This window comes from Hyla sarda, chromosome 12 (genome assembly GCF_029499605.1).
Source record: "Hyla sarda isolate aHylSar1 chromosome 12, aHylSar1.hap1, whole genome shotgun sequence".
NCBI lineage: Eukaryota > Metazoa > Chordata > Amphibia > Anura > Hylidae > Hyla > Hyla sarda.
In genome coordinates this window covers 67,367,680-67,374,170 of record NC_079200.1, presented here as the reverse complement: position 1 = coordinate 67,374,170, position 6,491 = coordinate 67,367,680, and positions in this window count along the sequence as shown.

Below are 6,491 nucleotides of genomic sequence, written 5' to 3'. Positions count from 1 at the left end.
ACTTCTCTCTGGGATCGTAGAGATCCACTCTCCTTGAATCTGTCTGCCTTCCTTGTAGCATTGAGCAATGCATTTGAAGAACCCACGCAAGCCTCCTCTGCCGAGACGGCTCTGCTGAACCTATGCCAAGGAAACTCCTCCGTTGGTGACTACGCGGTTCAGTTTCGAACTCTTGTCGCTGAACTTTCCTGAAACGATGAGGCCTTGTGTGCCACTTTTTAAAAAAGGCCTTTCCTCTAGAATCAAGGATGTTCTCGCTGCACAAGATTCTCCAGCTGACCTGAGTGAACTTGTCCATTTGTCCGAACATTACCTCGTTTGGTGTCCCAACATCCTTCTCTGCTACCAACTTTGCCTCTTGCTGAAGAGGCTATGGATGTGGACTGTTTTCGTTTAACACCAAAGGAAAAAACCCGTCAACGCAATGAGAATTTGTGCCTGTATAGTGCCAGTCCGGAGCACTTTCTCAAAGACTGTTCTGTACGTCCTTTGCGTTCCGTTCGGGAGAACGCTCTCATCTTGGTCAAGTTGGAGTAGCGTCCCTTGGTGTGAATTCTTCCTCCCCTTGCTTGTCCATTCCAGTTCAAGTCTTCACCTCTGCCAGGACCTCTTTCATTGCCTCTGCTCTTTTGGACTCCGTTTCAGCTGGCAACTTCATTAGTGCCTCCCTGGTCCATAAAATCCGACTTCCAGTGTCTTGTCTTGCCAAGCCCTTCTACATCTCATCTGTAAATGGACAAAATCTGAACTGTATGGTGCAATTTCGCACGGGACCCCTACTTTGATCAAAAGAGCACCACCTACAAGGTTTTGTGTACCCATGCAAGTTCATTTGCATAGACTACCTGTTCAGACTGATAGCAGAAAAAGTCTCTCATTCGGACTTCCACTCATCCACTTCTAAAAGACGCACCCTTTTCCTAAATTTTCTTATTTTTGTGTACATTTAGAAGAGACTAATAGACTTTAAAGAGTACCTATCATCAATTTTTTTTTGATATGTTAGAGCTGATTGTATATAGAACAACTTTGTAATTAGATTTAATTTAAAAAAAAAATGCTTCCTTTTATGTGTTTTTTAGTTTTGAAAATGTGGCCACTAGGGGTCTCCCTAGCCGCAAGCTTTTCATTGATTTCGGACTCACGCCGGCCTGGCAGTGAGTCCGAAATCGCAGTGCTGGCTTAGCTCATGACCAGCTCAGCGCAGCTCCCCGCCTGTCAATCAGACAGGCGGGAGCGCTGTGCTCACATGCAGGGCACTGAACACCGAGGATAAGCGGCGCTCTGAACACTGGGGACAAGCAGGCATCTGGGCAGTGAGGACAAGCGGCGCCCCGTACACTGAGGACAAGCGGCGCCCCGTACACTGAGGACAAGCAGCGCCCCGTACACTGAGGACAAGCGGCGCCCCATACACTGAGGACAAGCGGCGCTCCGTACACTGAGGACAAACAGCGCTCCATTCACTGAGGACAAGCAGCGCTCCATTCATTGAGGACAAGCAGCGCTCCATTCACTGAGGACAAGAAGGCATCTGGGCAGTGAGGACAAGCGGCGCCCCATACACTGAGGACAAGCAGGTACTATTACCATGCCCCCCCCCCCAAGTGAGGGCGGAAGCAGTCCCCCCCAGGAGGCTTCAGTGACGCGGAGCCTGCTGGGGCATGCCCACATCCTCCTGCTGGGTGCTCACACTAAGTGAGCAAGAAGATAGGTAAGTTACAGAGCTTTTTAAAGCTCTTTAAAAAGTTTTTAAGGGCAGGGAAGGTGTTAGATGTAGTTAGGGAACTTAGCTTAAGTTAGTGTAGAAAAGCTTATTTAGTGATAGGTACTCTTTAAAGGCTGTCACTCCATCGATCAAACGGTTTTCTATAGCTATATTTTGAAAAATCGCACCTCTTTCAATAATAATTTTTAAAAAGTTCTTTTTTATCTATATATATAGAACTCAATGTGTGTGTGTATGTATGTTCCACAATCACGTCCAAACGGCTAAAGATATTAACATGAAACTTGGCACACATGTTACTTATATGTCAACATCAAACATAGGATAGGTAATTTAACCCTTACTCACCCCCATTTGCCAGGGTCTGGGGTTTTGTTTAAAGTCCCATGCAATGGTAAATGTATGTTCTCACATAACTTCTGTACGCCTGGAGATATTTCAATACCTGGTACACATATTACAGGTCGGGATAGGAGGACGGGATGGGAGGTCGGGATAGGAGGTCGAGATTGGAGGTCGAGATAGAAGGACGGGATGGTCGGGATAGGAGGTCGACTTAGGAGGTCGGGATATGAGGACGGGATATGAGGTCGGGATAGGAAGTGGAGATAGGAGGATGGGATAGGAGGTAAGGATAGGAGGTCGGGATGGGAGGTGGAGATAGGAGGATGGGATAGGAGGTAAGGATAGGAGGTCGGGATAGGAGGTTGAGAAAGGAGGACGGGATAGGAGGTCAGGATAGGAGGTCGAGATAGGAAGACGGGATAGGAGGACAGGATAGGAGGACAGGATAGGAGGTCGGGATAGGAGGTTGGGGTATGAGGACGGGATATTGGGTTGGGATATGACAACAATATATGAGGACGGGATATGAAGTCAAAAGCTTCCTCTGTTGATTTCTCTCCACAACAAGGATAAGAAGGAAAATCCGGGCAACGCCGGGTACTCAGCTAGTTATCACTAAAAGAGACAGCTATATTGAAATGAAAAAACAAATCTTTTTTCTTTTTCTTTCCTAATTTCAGACTCGCCTTTCTTAGTTTTCTCTTCCCTATGCATTTATATACTAAGTCTTTACAATGTATTTTTTTTTACTTTATCTAGTCGTGAGTTTAACAGGTCTGCAGGGTACCCTCTTTGTAGTAGATGACTTTTTAGTTTTAATACTGCCACTAATACTGCCTCTATGTCCCGATACCATTAAAGACAGAGTATGAGTACGATCCTTTTTTTAATGTCATATGACATATGTCATATGACTGGGAACCATCCAGTTTAGAAGAAAATCCCCATAGTAAACCTCTTCTAAACTGGGCGGTTCCCGAGACACGTGTCATCAGAGAGCACTTAGACAGAAAAGAACAAACTTAACTTCAGAAGCTCATAAGTACTGAAAGGATTAAGATTTTTTATTAGAAGTAATTTACAAATCCGTTTACCTTTCTGGAGCCAGTTGATATATAAAAAAAAAATTTTTTCCTGGATAACCCCTTTAAACTTTGTTAAGCCTTATGTGACAGTCGACCATGAGGTCCTCAATGACATAAATAATTAAGATATGCCACTACTAGTTAGGTAGGCAATCCCCCTAATAGGTAGAAATCCACAGAAGGTAGGTAAGTAGGGAATTCCCTATTAGGTTGAAGCTCCCACTTGGTAGGAAACCATCCCCTACTAGGTAGAAGCCCCCAGTAATTACGTAGTCTGGTAGGTAGGCAACCTTCTATTAGGTAGCCCCCCCCCCCCCCCCCCAAATAAGTCCCCTCCAAAAGAAAATAATAAAAATCCCACTCACCTTCCCTCTGCATTCTTCAGAGCGTTAGTGGTGCAGGACTTTGCACCATTTTGAATAACAGAGTGAACGATAAAGAACCTTAGCGTGGCAGCAGAGGGAAGGTAAGAGTGATTTTATTTATGTTTTTATGGAGAGGACCGATTGCTGGAAACTACGTCTCTCTGCCCATTGATCATCTGGTTTCTGCATGATCTGCAGGTATCAGGGGCATTGCACAAGTACTCCTGCAAATGCCCGCTATTGGTGTTGCAGGATATCCCTTCTGCAGTATATAGCTTTAGTCTTTATAAAATTCTCTCACAAAGCCATCTGGCCAGGGGGCCTTACAATTTATTTTGTACTTTTATGGCAGATGTAAGTTCTTCTAATGTTATAGGTGCATTTAGAGAAAAAAAAAAAAGTGTAACTAAATGTAGGGACAAAGAATGTAAAAAATGTAATCCCGCCATTACAATCTAGTTGGCCTTGTGAACAAATAGTCTGTTAGAACTCCCTTAAAATGCCATTAATTTTTTGGATGAGACTGAAGTATTCCTGAGCTATCAAGTAGGTAAACGAGTGACTGAAAATACGGGATTAAATCCGGCACTGTACGAGTAATTGCAGGGAAGCAGCAGGTATAAAAGCCAGGTAGGTTTATTCAACCTTGCATACCAATTCTAAACAACGGGTGCACAACCACGAGGACGTTCCCTTCCTATCTACATGACAGGGACTGACAGAGTCAAAACAATAAAATACAATACAGTCAGAGTCGGAGAACAGCTGAAGGCACGCAAAACTAACAAAAGTAAATCTAAACACACATACAGAAATTGGGGTCAGACTACCCGGGTGAGCAACTGGAGATGGCAAAGTCCCAAAACACAAGAGCAGAAGAGAGGTCAAAAGCCAAGCCAAGATCAATATCCAGATAACAGAGAACAAACAATGCTGGTTACTAAAACTAAGTTCTTTCACTGGCAACTGCAAACAGAGTGAGTTGGATTTAAAGGGTTACTCCAGTGGGGGAAAAAAAAAAAATTTAAATCCACAGGATAAACAGATTTGTAAATTAGTAGTAAATAAAGAACAAAGGTGCCCTGCACTCATCGCTTCAGTCCAGGTAATCCTGCTCCCATCTCGGGTCACGACTCGAACACGGAGGACATGGAAAGTGGAGCGCTGAGAGGCGACTGCCGGCGGTTTCACGCATAGGAATGCGCTTCATCCGGCCGGATGAAGCGCATTCCTATGCGTGAAACCGCCGGCAGTCGCCTCTGAGCGCTCCACTGTCCATGTCCTCCGTGTTCGAGTCGTGACCCGAGATGGGAGCAGGATTACCTGGACTGAAGCGGTGAGTGCAGGGCACCTTTGTTCTTTATTTACTACTATTTGGTGACTACGGTCTTTATTGTCCTAGCACCTCCGCTGCCAGGGTGGATTTCCAGACTAGCGGGACGGCGTCTCCATCTCGTGGTCTTAGGAGGCTTAAGGTATCGGTGCCACTGTTGTTTCTCTTTTACTATTAGATTTGTAAATTACTTCTATTTAAAAAAATCTTAAGCTTTCCAGTACTTATCAGCTGCTCTATGCTTTAGAGGAAGTTCATTTCTTTTTTGATTTATTTTCTGTCTGACCACAGTGCTCCCTGCTGACACCTCTGTCCATGTCAGGAACTGTCCAGAGCAGGAGCAAATCCCCATAGCAAACCTCTCCTGCTCTGGATAGTTCCTGAATTGGAGGTGTCAGCAGAGAGCATTGTGGTCAGACAGAAAATAAATTCAAAAAGAAAATAACTTCCTGTGGAGCATACAGCAGCTGATAAGTACTGGAAGGATTAAGATTTTTAAATAGTTTACAGTATACCTTTGGTTAATTTAGAGTATACCTTTGGTTAATGGTTGAAATCATCTTGGCGACTACCTTTAATCTGCTCTTTGTATTTTTTCTCTTTTTTTCTCCCTTTTCTTTTATCCTTTATTCCTTTTTGATGATTATCTTCTGTTATATTTGGGTACTTGAATTTCTCTACCTTCATTTTACTCTAGGCAGTCTACGTGACATACACTTTGGCATGAACGAGTTGACATCCTCGCGGTCAGTATTGTCACGTACCTGGATGCGGATGTCACGGAGCAGGTAGTGGATCCTCTACCTGTCTGGCTGATGACAGAGCCCAGAGCCCGCCGCAAGGCAGGATGGATTTGCTGTGGCAGGCGGCACCCAGGTCGCCACCCCCGATACGGCTAGACCACACAGGTACTGGGCAAGGCAAGGTATGGGAGGATGAGACAGAGGCGTAGTCAACGTAGCAGAAGGTCAAGGCAGGCGGCAAAGGTTCGTAGTCAAAAAACGTAGCAAGGAAGTCTGGTATCACGGGTAGGCAAAACAGGCAATGGGAAAGCTTTCTCTTAGGCAATGAGCACTGAAGACAGGGATGTGTGGGAGGTGCAGGGTTTTATAATGTAGTGTTCAGGTGCACTTACTAATTATGGGCGCACTGTCCCTTTAAATTTCAACGCTCCAGCGTGCGCGCGTTCCCTAAGGGACGGGGACGCGCATGCCGAGGCTGAGACGAAGCAGCAGACAGGCCGGGATTCGCATGCGGGCGCGTCCCGCAATGCGAATCCCGGCCCCGCCGGGGACACGGGGCTACTGCACTCACGGCCGGTGCTAACCGCCGGAACGCAGTATGTAACAGGTATCTGATCTTGCACCCACACAATATGCAGGTAGAGACCTCTTCCTTTCTTACGCAAATAGAGTATTTATACAGAACTGTCACCATATACGAATATGACATTAAAAATATTTTCTCTTAATGTAAATGGCCTTAATTCACCATATAAACGATCTCTATTAGCCAAAGAAATACGTTCTCAACAGGCAGATGCATCCAAGAAACCCACTTAAATGAGGCCAATTAAGATTAAATGCTATACCACAATAGTGTCTTCACCAGCAGTTCGTAAGAAAGGAGGGGTC